The sequence below is a fragment of the Oncorhynchus masou genome, unplaced genomic scaffold (assembly GCF_036934945.1).
Source record: "Oncorhynchus masou masou isolate Uvic2021 unplaced genomic scaffold, UVic_Omas_1.1 unplaced_scaffold_2367, whole genome shotgun sequence".
NCBI lineage: Eukaryota > Metazoa > Chordata > Actinopteri > Salmoniformes > Salmonidae > Oncorhynchus > Oncorhynchus masou.
In genome coordinates, this window is record NW_027008826.1 from 10,001 (window position 1) to 27,500 (window position 17,500).

Here is a 17,500-nt window from a genome sequence, read left to right on the forward strand (position 1 = left end):
TGAACAACAGAAAAGGCTATGGACCTCGTTCTTAGCAGGGCGTTGTGAGTGAAAGGAGGCCGGGTTGTCCCGCGTGGAGTCTTTAATCTGGGGTCGGGGGTGAGAGGTCACCACCTCTTTAGAAGACGGCTCACTCTGTAGACCAGATGGACAGACAGACAGACAGACAGACAGACAGACAGACAGACAGACAGACAGACAGACAGACAGACAGACAGACAGACAGACAGATAGACCGACAGACAGACAGACAGATAGACGGACAGGCAGACAGATATAGCATGTGAGGCAAACATTACGAAGTAGTAGTGTGTGTGTGTGTGAGTGTGTGTGTGTGTGTGTGTGTGTGTGTGTGTGTGTGTGTGTGTGTGTGTGTGTGTGTGTGTGTGTGTGTGTGTGTGTGTGTGTGTATGTGTGTGTGAGAGAGAGAGAGAGAGAGATCAGGAGAGAGATAGTACATTAGCAATAATGTGAGTTAGGCCAGATACTGTAGCCTCAAAGAGAGATACACAGACACACATATGCACATACACGCACACACACAGCTGTCAGTCAATTATTGACACTGACCCTGGTCGTGTCTTCAGTGCAGTCCTCTCTGGACGATCCCACAGAGTGTCCTACGGGGTGTCTGGTGAGGGTGCGGTGCTGAAGCTGGGGGGAGAGCATCTGCAGACTGCTAGCCCTGGTGGGCAACCCCTGACCCACCATTAAGCCCCCTCACTACCCCCTCCACCCCCACCTCCGTGGGACCTGTGGCGCTCACTCCTCCTCACGTACATGGAGTGGCGGTGAGGCCTCTGCTGGGAAGAGAAGGGACTGGTGTAGCCCAGGCCGTAGGGGTAGGACTCATGGGGGGAGGCCAGGGTGTGAGCTCCGTGGTTCCCCCCACCATCCCCTTCTCCTCCTGGGTCAAGAAGCTCCGGGCCCGGGGCCAAGGCATCCTCTGGAGCTTTGTGTCTGGAAGAGGAGGCGCGTCGGCAGGATGAGTCCAGGGTGGAGCTCTCCAGACGGGGGTTGTTGCCGCGGGACGAGGGGCTGTGGCCGGAGGAGTGGCCGGTGTGGCTGGATGTGTGTCCAGAAGTGTGTCGTTCGCTGTGGCGGGGGGCCTGAGGACTTCCAGGGGGGGCGTGGCCAGAAGAGTGGCGTTCGCTGTGGCGGGGGGCCTGGGGACTTCCAGGGGGGGCGTGGCCAGAAGAGTGGCGTTCGCTGTGGCGGGGGACCTGGGGACTTCCAGGGGGCGTGGCCAGAAGAGTGTCGTTCGCTGTGGCGGGGGACCTGGGGACTTCCAGGAGGGGCATTGAGGTTCAGGTCCAGGCAGCTGAAATAACATATAGACTGACCTCAACCATGAGTACAACAACACACATATAGACTGACCTCAACCATGAGTACAACAACACACATATAGACTGACCTCAACCATGAATACAACAACACACATATTTACTGACCTCAACCATGAGTACAACAACACACATATAGACTCACCTCAACCATGAGTACAACAACACACATATTTACTGACCTCAACCATGAGTACAACAACACACATATGACCTCAACCATGAGTACAACAACACACATATAGACTGACCTCAACCATGAGTACAACAACACACATATAGACTGACCTCAACCATGAGTACAACAACACACATATAGACTGACCTCAACCATGAGTACAACAACACACATATTTACTGACCTCAACCATGAATACAACAACACACATATAGACTGACCTCAACCATGAGTACAACAACACACATATAGACTGACCTCAACCATGAGTACAACAACACACATATAGACTGACCTCAACCATGAGTACAACAACACACATATTTACTGACCTCAACCATGAATACAACACAACAACACACATATAGACTGACCTCAACCATGAATACAACAACACACATATAGACTGACCTCAACCATGAGTACAACAACACACATATTTACTGACCTCAACCATGAGTACAACAACACACATATAGACTGACCTCAACCATGAGTACAACAACACACATATTTACTGACCTCAACCATGAGTACAACAACACACATATAGACTGACCTCAACCATGAGTACAACAACACACATATAGACTGACCTCAACCATGAATACAACAACACACATATAGACTGACCTCAACCATGAGTACAACAACACACATATAGACTGACCTCAACCATGAGTACAACAACACACATATTTACTGACCTCAACCATGAGTACAACAACACACATATTTACTGACCTCAACCATGAGTACAACCACACACATATAGACTGACCTCAACCATGAATACAACAACACACATATAGACTGACCTCAACCATGAGTACAACAACACACATATTTACTGACCTCAACCATGAGTACAACAACACACATATAGACTGACCTCAACCAAGAATACAACAACACACATATTTACTGACCTCAACCATGAATACAACAACACACATATAGACTGACCTCAACCATGAATACAACAACACACATATAGACTGACCTCAACCATGAGTACAACACACATATAGACTGACCTCAACCATGAATACAACAACACACATATAGACTGACCTCAACCATGAATACAACAACACACATATTTACTGACCTCAACCATGAATACAACAACACACATATAGACTGACCTCAACCATGAGTACAACAACACACATATTTACTGACCTCAACCATGAGTACAACAACACACATATAGACTGACCTCAACCATGAGTACAACAACACACATATAGACTGACCTCAACCATGAGTACAACAACACACATATTTACTAACCATCAGACCTAAATAAAACTCTAATAATTAAACGAGAATACAATGTTCAGATCTGGCCTCAGGGGTCTACACATGTCCAAATACACACCATCACCAAGACTACACAAAATCAATAAGCTAGCATGCCCTTCAAACATTCATTAACCATTCCCTGACAGCTCTCTCTCTCTCTCTCTCTCTCTCTCTCTCTCTCTCTAGGTTAACCTTTTTGGGATAGGGGGGCAGCATTTTCACTTTTGGATAAATAGCGTGCCCAGAGTGAACTGCCTCCTACTCTGTCCCAGATGCTAATATATGCATATTAGTAGTAGTATTGGATGGAAAACACTCTGAAGTTTCTAAAACTGTTTGAATGATGTCTGTGAGTAGAACAGAACTCATATGGCAGGCAAAAACCTGAGAAAAATCTAACCAGGAAGTGGGATACCTGAGGTTTGTAGTTTTTTAAAGCTTGGCCTACCGAATACACATTGAGATATGGATAAAGTTGCACTTCCTACGGCTTCCACTAGATGTCAACCGTCTTTAGAAACTTGAATGAGGATTCTACTATAAAGGAGGGGCTCATAAGACCTCTTTGAGTCAGTGGTCTGGCAGAGAGGCTCGGTCTCATGATGCTGCTCCCGACAGAGTTACCTCTCGTTCCAGTGCTATTTTTCAGACAAAGGAATTCTCCGGTTGGAACATTATTGATGTTTTATGTTAAAAACATCCTAAAGATTGATTCCATACATCGTTTGACATGTTTCTAAAGGACTGTAACGGAACTTTTTGAGTTTTTGTCTGGATGAAATGCCTGCTCCTCATGAAGATGGATTACTGGGCTGAACACGCTAACAACAAGTGGCTATTTGGACATAAATGATGGAACTTTATGGAACAAATCAGTCATTTATTGTTGAACTGGGATTCCTGGGAGTGCCTTCTGATGAAGATCATCAAAGGTAAGTGAATATTTATGGTGTAATTTCTAACTTTGTTGACATGAAATGGCGGCTATTCCTCTGGCTGTTTTGAGTTCTGAGCTCCGTTCTCAGATTATGCTTTTTCCGTGAAGTTTTTTTAAAATCTGACACAGTGGTTGCATTAAGGAGAAGTCTATCTTTAATTCTGTGAATAACACTTGTATCTTTTATCAATCTCTCTCTCTCTCTCTAGGTTAACCATTTCCTGACAGCTCTCTCTCTCTCTAGGTTAACCATTTCCTGACAGCACTCTCTCTCTCTCTCTAGGTTAACCATTTCCTGACAGCTCTCTCTCTCTCTCTTTAGGTTAACCATTTCCTGACGCTCTCTCTCTCTCTAGGTTAACCATTTCCTGACAGCTCTCTCTCTCTCTCTCTCTTAACCATTTCCTGACGCTACACTCTCTCTCTCTCTCTAGATTAACCATTTCCTGACGCTCTCTCTCTCTCTAGGTTAACCATTTCCTGACAGCTCTCTCTCTCTCTCTAGATTAACCATTTCCTGACGCTCTCTCTCTCTCTCTCTCTCTAGATTAACCATTTCCTGACGCTCTCTCTCTCTCTAGGTTAACCATTTCCTGACAGCACTCTCTCTCTCTCTCTAGGTTAACCATTTCCTGACAGCTCTCTCTCTCTCACTCTAGGTTAACCATTTCCTGACAGCACTCTCTCTCTCTCTATAGGTTAACCATTTCCTGACAGCTCTCTCTCTCTCTCTAGGTTAACCCTTTCCTGACAGCTCTCTCTCTCTATATAGGTTAACCATCCCCTGACAGCTCTCTCTCTCTCTCGGTTAACCATTTCCTGACAGCTCTCTCTTTCTCTCTCTCTAGGTTAACCATTTCCTGACAGCTCTCTCTCTCTCTCTCTAGGTTAACCATTTCCTGACGGCTCTCTCTCTCTCTAGGTTAACCATTTCCTGACAGCTCTCTCTCTCTCTCTCTCTAGGTTAACCATTTCCTGACAGCACTCTCTCTCTCTCTCTAGGTTAACCATTTCCTGACAGCTCTCTCTCTCTTTAGGTTAACCATTTCCTGACGCTCTCTCTCTCTCTAGGTTAACCATTTCCTGACAGCTCTCTCTCTCTCTCTCTCTAGATTAACCATTTCCTGACGCTCTCTCTCTCTCTCTCTCTCTAGATTAACCATTTCCTGACGCTCTCTCTCTCTCTCTAGATTAACCATTTCCTGACGCTCTCTCTCTCTCTAGGTTAACCATTTCCTGACAGCTCTCTCTCTCTCTCTAGATTAACCATTTCCTGACGCTCTCTCTCTCTCTCTCTCTCTCTCTCTAGATTAACCATTTCCTGACGCTCTCTCTCTCTCTAGGTTAACCATTTCCTGACAGCACTCTCTCTCTCTCTAGGTTAACCATTTCCTGACAGCTCTCTCTCTTAGGTTAACCATTTCCTGACGCTCTCTCTCTCTAGGTTAACCATTTCCTGACAGCTCTCTCTCTCTCTCTCTCTCTAGATTAACCATTTCCTGACGCTCTAACCATTTCCTGACGCTCTCTCTCTCTCTCTAGGTTAACCATTTCCTGACAGCTCTCTCTCTCTCTCTCTAGATTAACCATTTCCTGACGCTCTCTCTCTCTCTCTCTCTCTCTAGATTAACCATTTCCTGACGCTCTCTTCTCTCTAGGTTAACCATTTCCTGACAGCACTCTCTCTCTCTCTAGGTTAACCATTTCCTGACAGCTCTCTCTCTCTCACTCTAGGTTAACCATTTCCTGACAGCACTCTTCCATTTCCTGACAGCTCTCTCTCTCTAGGTTAACCCTTTCCTGACAGCTCTCTCTCTCTATATAGGTTAACCATCCCCTGACAGCTCTCTCTCTCTCTCTCTAGGTTAACCATTTCCTGACAGCTCTCTCTTTCTCTCTCTCTCTCTAGATTAACCATTTCCTGACGCTCTCTCTCTCTCTAGGTTAACCATTTCCTGACAGCACTCTCTCTCTCTCTCTAGGTTAACCATTTCCTGACAGCTCTCTCTCTCTCACTCTAGGTTAACCATTTCCTGACAGCACTCTCTCTCTCTCTATAGGTTAACCATTTCCTGACAGCTCTCTCTCTCTCTAGGTTAACCCTTTCCTGACAGCTCTCTCTCTCTATATAGGTTAACCATCCCCTTCTCTCTCTCTCTCGGTTAACCATTTCCTGACAGCTCTCTCTTTCTCTCTCTCTAGGTTAACCATTTCCTGACAGCTCTCTTTAGGTTAACCATTTCCTGACGGCTCTCTTCTCTCTAGGTTAACCATTTCCTGACAGCTCTCTCTCTCTCTAGGTTAACCATTTCTGACAGCACTCTCTCTCTCTCTCTCTAGGTTAACCATTTCCTGACAGCTCTCTCTCTCTCTCTTTAGGTTAACCATTTCCTGACGCTCTCTCTCTCTCTAGGTTAACCATTTCCTGACAGCTCTCTCTCTCTCTCTCTAGATTAACCATTTCCTGACGCTCTCTCTCTCTCTCTCTCTAGATTAACCATTTCCTGACGCTCTCTCTCTCTCTCTCTCTCTCTCTAGATTAACCATTTCCTGACGCTCTCTCTCTCTCTAGATTAACCATTTCCTGACGCTCTCTCTCTCTCTAGGTTAACCATTTCCTGACAGCTCTCTCTCTCTCTCTAGATTAACCATTTCCTCTCTCTCTCTCTCTCTCTCTCTCTCTCTAGATTAACCATTTCCTGACAGGTTAACTTTCTGACAGCACTCTCTCTCTCTCTCCATTTCCTGACAGCTCTTAGGTTAACCATTTCCTGACAGCACTCTCTCTCTCTATAGGTTAACCATTTCCTGACAGCTCTCTCTCTCTCTCTCTCTCTCTCTAGGTTAACCATTTCCTGACAGCTCTCTCTCTCTCTCCCCTCTCTCTCTCTCGGTTAACCATTTCCTGACAGCTCTCTCTCTCTCTCTCTAGGTTAACCATTTCCTGACAGCTCTCTCTCTCTCTCTCTCTAGGTTAACCATTTCCTGACGGCTCTTTTCCTGACAGCTCTCTCTCTCTCTCTAGGTTAACCATTTCCTGACAGCTCTCTCTCTCTCTCTAGGTTAACCATTTCCTGACAGCTCTCTCTCTCTCTCTCTAGGTTAACCATTTCCTGACGGCTCTCTCTCTCTCTAGGTTAACCATTTCCTGACAGCTCTCTCTCTCTCTCTCTAGGTTAACCATTTCCTGACAGCTCTCTCTCTCTCTCTCTATAGGTTAACCATTTCTTGACAGCTCTCTCTCTCTCTCTAGGTTAACCATTTCCTGACAGCTCTCTCTCTCTCTCTAGGTTAACCATTTCCTGACAGCTCTCTCTCTCTCTAGGTTAACCATTTCCTGACAGCTCTCTCTCTCTCTCTCTCTCTCTCTCTCTCTCTCTCTATAGGTTAACCATTTCCTGACAGCTCTCTCTCTCTCTCTATAGGTTAACCATTTCCTGACAGCTCTCTCTCTCTCTCTTTAGGTTAACCATTTCCTGACAGCTCTCTTGCTCTCTCTCTATAGGTTAACCATTTCCTGACAGCTCTCTCTCTTTCTCTCTCTCTAGGTTAACCATTTCCTGACAGCTCTCTCTCTCTCTCTCTCTCTAGGTTAACCATTTCCTGACAGCTCTCTCTCTCTCTCTCTAGGTTAACCATTTCCTGACAGCTCTCTCTCTCTCTCTATAGGTTAACCATTTCCTGACAGCTCTCTCTCTATAGGTTAACCATCCCCTGACAGCTCCTGGTTAACATTTCCTGACAGCTCTCTCTCTCTCTCTATAGGTTAACCATTTCTTGACACTCTCTCTCTCTCTAGGTTAACCATTTCCTGACAGCTCTCTCTCTCTCTCTCTAGGTTAACCATTTCCTGACAGCTCTCTCTCTCTCTCTCTCTCTCTCTAGGTTAACCATTTCCTGACAGCTCTCTCTCTAGGTTAACCATCCCCTGACAGCTCTCTCTCTCTCTCTCTCTCTCTCTCTCTCTAGGTTAACCATTTCCTGACAGCTCTCTCTCTCTATAGGTTAACCATTTCCTGACAGCTCTCTCTCTCTCTCTCTCTCTAGATTAACCATTCCCCGGCGCTCTCTCTCTCTCTAGGTTAACCATTTCCTGACAGCTCTCTCTCTCTCTAGGTTAACCATTTCCTGACAGCACTCTCTCTCTCTCTCTAGGTTAACCATTTCCTGACAGCTCTCTCTCTCTCTATATAGGTTAACCATTTCCTGACAGCTCTCTCTCTCTCTATAGGTTAACCATTTCCTGACAGCTCTCTCTCTCTCTCTCTAGGTTAACCCTTTCCTGACAGCTCTCTCTCTCTCTATAGGTTAACCATCCCCTGACAGCTCTCTCTCTCTCGGTTAACCATTTCCTGACAGCTCTCTCTCTCTCTCTCTAGGTTAACCATTTCCTGACGGGCTCTCTCTCTCTCTCTCTCTCTAGGTTAACCATTTCCTGACAGCTCTCTCTCGCTCTCTCTCCAGGGTAACCATTTCCTGACAGCTCTCTCTCTCTCTCTCGGTTAACCATTTCCTGACAGCTCTCTCTCTCTATAGGTTAACCATTTCCTGACAGCTCTCTCTCTCTCTCTCTAGGTTAACCATTTCCTGACAGCTCTCTCTCTCTCTAGGTTAACCATCCCCTGACAGCTCTCTTCTTCTCTGTTACCTGGCAGGGAAGAAGCGGGCGGAGATTCCAGGGGTTGCCGTAGGGTCGTCGGGGTGCACGCCCCTCACCCCATCTCCAAGGTTACCACCCACAGACTTGGCATTGTTGCTCAAGGCGCTGTGGCTCTTGGACAGGCTCAGGTAGGAGCTGGAACTCTTGGAGGAGCTGTGGGTGGAGTCTATGTTGTGTCCACCATGGCGGCCATGTTGTTTCTCCATGGTATTGGTCTTGCCCTCCAGAAAGGAAGAGTGTCGTCCCTGCCCTACTGGAAATATTCAAATGTAAAAAATGGGTTGGCAATGCATTTATAAGTAGTCTTGCCTGAGACAGAACGGCCCATAGGGCCGTAAGGCAGCTTTATGTTCAAGTATACCCCTGGACAGAATTCTAGTCGAGAGCATTTTTCATTTTAAGTGTTAAGGAAGTGGTATGTATTAATCCTATGTGCATATTTCAGTAGGGTGGCCCCGGACCTTGCTGTTGCTGCTGCTGAGAGCGGGAGGTGGACTTCACGTACATGGCTCCAGGGCCCTGCTGGTCAGGAGCCTTGGCCCCTGGGGGACCAACACCAACCAGGTTGAAGTCAAACTGTGTCGTGCCCTTTAAAATAAAGAGAAGACAAGAGAAGATAAAATAAGACAAGATAATAACTTTATTGTCCCCAACCTCGGGAAAATGTTGTTTTCAGCCTTTTGCATTTAGATGAAAATACATGTCAAGAATAAACACAGGTCAAGACAAAGACAGTTGGAAAAACAAACTAAATGAATACAATTTATGTAAACAAGTGTAGTTTGCTCCATAAGGAGCTAAATAAGTCAATGAAAGTAGAGGTCCTGACGTTGTTTACCTTGGTGTCCTTGGGGCTGAGCAGGTGTGGCATGTTGTTGTTGACCAAGTCCTTACTACAGGTGATGGAGCGGTTGAGGGTCTGGGTCATGTAAGCTTTGGGGTGGAGGGTGGGGCTCAGGCTGGACGACACAGGCTTGTTGCCGTTCAGGAAGCTGTCGTTGCCTAAGTGAAGGTCGCCATGGCGAGGTAGGCTGGAACATTCCTTACTGTTAGAGTGACGGTGACCCGAGCTCTTACTGCCGTGGCTTCTGTATGGGGGAGGGAGGGAGGGAGGGATGGGAGGGAGGGAGAAGGAGAGGGAGGGAGGGAGGGAGGGAGGGAGGGAGGGAGGGAGGGAGGGAGGGAGGGAGGGAGGGAGGGAGGGAGGGAGGGAGGGAGGGAGGGAGGGAGAAGGGAGGGAGGGAGGGATTAAGATCAGAACATATTGAGATTGAGAGATATTGAGAGGTACAGGTATAGCTAATCCATATATCTAAGTAGCTTATTTTTTCTGTGCAAGAACAACATAACCAGATGTGAAACCATGCAGTATCCAGAACCTAACCAGACCCCATTCAGTATCCAGAACCTAACCAGACCCCATTCAGTATCCAGAACCTAACCAGACCCTATTCAGTATCCAGAACCTAACCAGACCCCATTCAGTATCCAGAACCTAACCAGACCCCATTCAGTATCCAGAACCTAACCAGACCCCATTCAGTATCCAGAACCGAACCAGACCCCATTCAGTATCCAGAACCTAACCAGACCCCATTCAGTATCCAGAACCTAACCAGACCCCATTCAGTATCCAGAACCTAACCAGACCCCATTCAGTATCCAGAACCAAACCAGACCCCATTCAGTATCCAGAACCTAACCAGACCCCATTCATTATCCAGAACCTAACCAGACCCCATTCAGTATCCAGAACCTAACCAGACCCCATTCAGTATCCAGAACCGAACCAGGCCCCATTCATTATCCAGAACCTAACCAGACCCCATTCAGTATTCAGAACCTAACCAGACCCCATTCATTATCCAGAACCTAACCAGACCCCATTCAGTATCCAGAACCTAACCAGACCCCATTCAGTATCCAGAACCTAACCAGACCCTATTCAGTATCCAGAACCTAACCAGACCCCATTCAGTATCCAGAACCTAACCAGACCCCATTCAGTATCCAGAACCTAACCAGACCCCATTCAGTATCCAGAACCGAACCAGACCCCATTCAGTATCCAGAACCTAACCAGACCCCATTCAGTATCCAGAACCTAACCAGACCCCATTCAGTATCCAGAACCTAACCAGACCCCATTCAGTATCCAGAACCAAACCAGACCCCATTCAGTATCCAGAACCTAACCAGACCCCATTCATTATCCAGAACCTAACCAGACCCCATTCAGTATCCAGAACCTAACCAGACCCCATTCAGTATCCAGAACCGAACCAGGCCCCATTCATTATCCAGAACCTAACCAGACCCCATTCAGTATTCAGAACCTAACCAGACCCCATTCATTATCCAGAACCTAACCAGACCCCATTCAGTATCCAGAACCTAACCAGACCCCATTCAGTATCCAGAACCGAACCAGACCCCATTCAGTATCCAGAACCTAACCACACCACTTGTAGTGTCCAGTGCAGTGCTGACCTTGTGGCCACGGGGTTCTGACAACAACAACATCAACACCAACAACCCCCTACAGTGCTGACCTGGTGGGCATGGGGTTCTGACAACAACAACAACACCAACAACCCCCTACAGTGCTGACCTGGTGGGCACAGTGTTCTCCATGTGGCTGTGGGGCTTCCTCTTGGAGGAGCGTGGGGGGTTAGGGGAGGGTGGTGCTGGGGCGGGCTGCTCCAGGAGGCGGAGGGGCTGGAAGGCTGGGTGGTTCAGACTCTGTTCTGTCAGGTAGCGGTCAGAAGGGACCAGCAACAACAGGTTCTAGAGAGGGAGGAGACAGACCACAGGGTTTAGGACACAGTTCTTTATTATAGTTTGACAATAACAAACTCTATACATATATATATATATATATATATATATATATATATATATATATATATATATATACGGCACCAGTCAAAAGTTTGGACACACCTCCTCATTCAAGGGTTTTTCTGTATTTTTACTATTTTCTACATTGTAGAATAATAGTGAAGACATCAAAACTATGAAATAACATATTGAATCATGTAGTTAACCAAAAAAGGGTTAAACAAATCAGTTTTGCACACTCTTTGCATTCTCTCAACCAGCTTCATGAGATTGTCACCTGGAATTCATTTAAATTAACAGGTGTGCCTTGTTAAATGTTCATTTGTGGAATTTCTTTCCTTCTTAATGTGTTTGAGCCAATCAGTTGTGTTGTGACCAGGTAGGGGTGGTATACAGAAGATAGACCTATTTGGTAAAAGATCAAGTCTATATTATGGCAAGAACAGCTCAAATAAGCAAAGAGAAACGACAGTCCATCATTACTTTAAGATATCAAGGTCAGTCAATACGGAACATTTCAAGAACTTTTTAAAGTTTCTTCAAGTGCAGTCGCAAAAACCATCAAGCGCTTGACGAAACTGGCTCTCACGAGGACCGCCACAGGAAAGGAAGACCCAGAGTAACCTCTGCTGCAGAGAATAAGTTAAATAGAGTGACCAGCCTCAGAAATCGGCAATTAACTGCACCTCAGATAGCAGCCCAAATAAATGCTTCACAGAGTTCAAGTAACAGACACATCTCAACATCAACTGTTCAGAGACCACTTCTAAAGGACACCAATAATAAGAAGAAACTTGCTTGGGCCAAGAAACATGAGCAATGGTGTAAATCTGTCCTTTGGTCTGATGAGTCCAAATCTGAGATTTTTGTTTCTAACTGCTGTGTCTTTGTGAGAAGCAGAGTAGGTGAACAGATGATCTCTGCATGTGTGGCTCCCACCATGAAGCATGGAGGAGGAGGTGTGATGGTGTGGGGGTGCTTTGCTGGTGACACTGGCATTGATTTATTTAGAATTCAAGACACACTTAACCAACATGGCTACCACATAATTCTGCAGCAATACACCATCCCAGGCTGTGTAAGGCCTATTTGACCCAGAAGGAGAGTTATGGAGTGCTGCATCAGATGACCTTGCCTCCACAATCACTCGACCTCAACCCAATTGAGATGGTTTGGGATGAGTTGGACTGCAGAATGAAGGAAAAGCAGCCAACAAGTGCTCAGCATATGTGGGAACTCTTTCAAGACTATTGGGAAAGCATTCCAGGTGACTACCTCATGAAGCTGGTTGAGAGACCAGCTGTTCCAGAAGACTGTGTGATCACGCTCTCCACAGTCGATGAGTAAGACCTTTAAACAGGTCAACATTCACAAGGCCGCAGGGCCAGATGGATTACCAGGACATGTACTACTAGCATGCGCTGACCAACTGGCAAGTGTCTTCACTGACATGTTCAACCTCTCCCTGTCTGAGTCTGTAATACCAACATGTTTTAAGCAGGCCACCATAGACCCTGTGCCCAAGAACACTAATGTAAACTGTCTGTAGCCATGAAGTGTTTTGAAAGGTTGGTCATGGCTCACATCAACACCATTATTCCAGAAACCCTAAACCCACTCCAATTTGCATACCGCCCTGACAGATCCACAGATGATGCAATCTCTATTGCACTCCACACTGCCCTTTCCCACCTGGACAAAAGGAAAACCTACAGTATGTGAGAATGCTGTTCATTGACTACAGCTTAGCGTTCAACATCATATTGCCCTCAAAGCTCATCAATAAGCTAAAGACCCTGGGACTAAACACCTCCCTCTGCAACTGGATCCTGGACTTCCTGACAGGCCGCCCCCAGGTGGTAAGGGTAGGTAACAACACATCCGCCACTCTGATCCTCAACACAGGGGCCCCTCAGGGGTGCGTGCTCAGTCCCCTCCTGTACTCCCTGTTCACACATGACTGCACGGCCAGGCACGACTCCAACACCATCATTAAGTTTGCCGATGACACAATAGTGGAAGGCCTGATCATCGATAACAATGAGACAGCCTATAGGGAGGAGGTCAGAGACCTGTCTGTGTGGTGCCAGGACAACAACCTCTCCCTGAACGTGATCAAGACAGAGGAGATAATTGTGGACTACAGGAAAAAGAGGACCGAGTACCCCCCCATTCTCAGTGACGGGACTGTAGTGGAGCAAGTTGAAAGCTTCAAGTTCCTTGGTGTCCACATCAACAACAAACTAACATGGTCCAAGCACACCAAGACAGTCGTGAAGAGGGGACGACAAAACCTTTTCCCCCTCAGGAGACTGAAAAGATTTGTCATGGGTCCTCAGATCCTCAAAACGTTCTACAGCGGCACCATCGAGAGCATCCTGACTGGTTGCATCACTGCCTGGTACGGCAACTGCTCGGCCTCTGACGCAAGGCACTACAGAGGGTAGCGTGTACAGCTCGGTACATCACTGGGGCAAAGCTTCCTGCCATCCAGGACGTCTATACCAGGCGGTGTCAGAGGAAGGCCCTAAAATTGTCAAAGACTCCAGCCACCCTGTTTACCTACATGTACATATTACCTCCATTACCTCGACTAACCGGTGCCCCCGCGAATTGACTCTGTACCGGCACCCCCTGTAGATTGCCTCGCTATTTTTATTTTACTGCTGCTATTTAATTATTTGTTACTTTATTTATTTATTTTTAGGTATTTTTAAAAATGCATTGTTGTAAGTAAGCATTTCACTGTAAGGTCTACACCTGTTGTATTCAGCGCATGTGACAAATACAATTTGATTTGAAATACAGAAAAACCCTTGAATGAGAAGGTGTGTCCAAACTTTAGGCTGGTAATGTATATATAATCAAAAGTTTATTGTATTATCATTAAACTATAGTTCATTTCAAATATATTGTTCTGTATATACAGTGAGGCACATTTACATTTGAGTAATTCAACAGACACTCTCATCTAGAGCAACTTACAATAGTGAGTTCATACATTTTCATAGTGGTCCTCAGTGGGAATTGAACCCACAACCCTGATGTGGTAAGCGCCTTGCTCTACTAACTGAGCCACAGCATTCTTAACGCAGAGATCTACATCTGTTGGTGACAGAATTCATTATCACCCGCTGTATAGAAATGCTGGAGACTCCGCCCATTACAAAAACAACTGTTGAGGCTTTTCACCACGTCGATCCAGAGACAGAGAGATGGGTGGGAGGGTTTATCACACCATTCATCTCCTGAGGAACGTGTGATGTACTGTAGGCCTCGCTCACAGCAGAGTACTGACTGACCCACAGCTTTAGTCATAGACATACATTAGCTAGCAAGACTAGTCTAGTTTGAGCCTGCAAGACCTAGAATACCTTCCATTGGCAGGACTAGAATGCCTTCCATTAGCAGGACTAGTCTAGTTTGAGCCTTGAGGATCCAGAGTACCTCCCATTAGCAGGACCCAGAATGCCTTCCATTAGCAGGACTAGTCTAGTTTGAGCCTGGAGGATCCAGAATGCCTTCCATTAGCAGGACTAGAGTACCTCCCATTAGCAGGACTAGAGTACCTCCCATTAGCAGGACTAGAGTACCTCCCATTAGCAGGACTAGTCTAGTTTGAGCCTTGAGGATCCAGAGTACCTCCCATTAGCAGGACTAGTCTAGTTCGAGCCTGGAGGATCCAGAATGCCTCCCATTAGCAGGACTAGAGTACCTTCCATTAGCAGGACTAGAGTACCTCCCATTAGCAGGACTAGAATACCTCCCATTAGCAGGACTAGTCTAGTTTGAGCCTGGAGGATCCAGAATGCCTCCCATTAGCAGGACTAGAGTACCTTCCATTAGCAGGACTAGAGTACCTCCCATTAGCAGGACTAGAATACCTCCCATTAGCAGGACTAGAATACCTCCCATTAGCAGGACTAGAATACCTCCCATTAGCAGGACTAGAGTACCTCCCATTAGCAGGACTAGAGTACCTCCCATTAGCAGGACTAGAGTACCTCCCATTAGCAGGACTAGAGTACCTCCCATTAGCAGGACTAGAGTACCTCCCATTAGCAGGACTAGAATACCTCCCATTAGCAGGACTAGAGTACCTCCCATTAGCAGGACTAGAGTACCTCCCATTAGCAGGACTAGAGTACCTTCCATTAGCAGGACTAGAATACCTCCCATTAGCAGGACTAGAATACCTCCCATTAGCAGGACTAGAGTACCTCCCATTAGCAGGACTAGAGTACCTCCCATTAGCAGGACCCAGAGTACCTCCCATTAGCAGGACTAGAGTACCTCCCATTAGCAGGACTAGAATACCTCCCATTAGCAGGACTAGAATACCTCCCATTAGCAGGACTAGAATACCTCCCATTAGCAGGACTAGAATACCTCCCATTAGCAGGACTAGAGTACCTCCCATTAGCAGGACTAGAGTACCTCCCATTAGCAGGACTAGAGTACCTCCCATTAGCAGGACTAGAATACCTCCCATTAGCAGGACTAGAATACCTCCCATTAGCAGGACTAGAATACCTCCCATTAGCAGGACTAGAGTACCTCCCATTAGCAGGACTAGAGTACCTCCCATTAGCAGGACTAGAATACCTCCCATTAGCAGGACTAGAATACCTCCCATTAGCAGGACTAGAATACCTCCCATTAGCAGGACTAGAGTACCTCCCATTAGCAGGACTAGAATACCTCCCATTAGCAGGACTAGAGTACCTCCCATTAGCAGGACTAGAGTACCTCCCATTAGCAGGACTAGAATACCTCCCATTAGCAGGACTAGAGTACCTCCCATTAGCAGGACTAGAATACCTCCCATTAGCAGGACTAGAGTACCTCCCATTAGCAGGACTAGAGTACCTCCCATTAGCAGGACTAGAATACCTTCCATTAGCAGGACTAGAGTACCTCCCATTAGCAGGACTAGAGTACCTCCCATTAGCAGGACTAGAATACCTTCCATTAGCAGGACTAGAGTACCTCCCATTAGCAGGACTAGAGTACCTCCCATTAGCAGGACTAGAGTACCTCCCATTAGCAGGACTAGAGTACCTCCCATTAGCAGGACTAGAATACCTCCCATTAGCAGGACTAGAGTACCTTCCATTAGCAGGACTAGAGTACCTCCCATTAGCAGGACTAGAGTACCTCCCATTAGCAGGACTAGAGTACCTCCCATTAGCAGGACTAATCTAGTTTGAACCTGGAGGACCCAGAATGTGCTAATACTGGCAATACCAATTGTGTGTCTCTGTGTGTGTGTGTGTGTTGTGTCTCTGTCTCTCTGTCTCTGTGTGTGTGTGTGTGTGTGTGTGTGTGTGTGTGTGTGTGTGTGTGTGTGTGTGTGTGTGTGTCTCTGTCTCTCTGTCTCTCTGTCTCTGTGTGTGTGTGTGTGTGTGTGTGTGTGTGTGTGTGTGTGTGTGTGTCTGTGTCTGTGTGTGTGTGTGTGTGTGTGTGTGTGTGTGTGTGTGTGTGTGTGTGTGTGTGTGTGTGTGTGTGTGTGTGTGTGTGTGTGTTACCTTCATCAGATCCAGCATGAGGCCACTCAGGATGGCCAGGTACCTCCGCTCCAGGGTTGTAGGGTGATTCACTGAGGGGAACTGCTGACACACACACACACGTACAGTTGTGAGGTTTCAGAGTGCAGTGTCTTTGTTGAGATTCAGATGTGTCTGACTGGAGTTGACAGGAGGCTTAGCTGACTGTTGTGTCTGAGGCCAGACATGCTGCTAACGGGCCGAACACAGCTTTCACTATAGCAGGTACATGATTACCACCCCTCCCATGGATCTGTGTGTGGGAGTGCATCAGGAGACATGCATGTTTCTGTCTGTCTGAATGTGTGTATCTCTGTGTGGGCGTGCATCAGGTGGCTGGTGGACATGCATGTTTCTGTCTGTCTGAATGTGTGTATCTCTGTGTGGGAGTGCATCAGGAGGCTGGTGGACATGCATGTTCCTGTCTGTCTGAATGTGTGTATCTCTGTGTGGGCGTGCATCAGGTGGCTGGTGGACATGCATGTTTCTGTCTGTCTGAATGTGTGTATCTCTGTGTGGGAGTGCATCAGGAGGCTGGTGGACATGCATGTTCCTGTCTGTCTGAATGTGTGGATCTCTGTGTGGGAGTTAGGGTTCGTTTTAGGGTTAGGACCTAGGGTTCGTTTTAGGGTTAGGAGCTAGGGTTAGTTTTAGGGTTAGGAGCTAGGGTTAGTTTTAGGGTTA

General features: G+C 46.6%; 1 pseudogene; it reads right to left on the reverse strand.

Annotated features, from left to right (window-relative positions):
- Positions 1–17,500, reverse strand: part of LOC135533412 (cyclin-dependent kinase-like 5) — a 54,800-nt pseudogene that overhangs the window by 6,768 nt on the left and 30,532 nt on the right.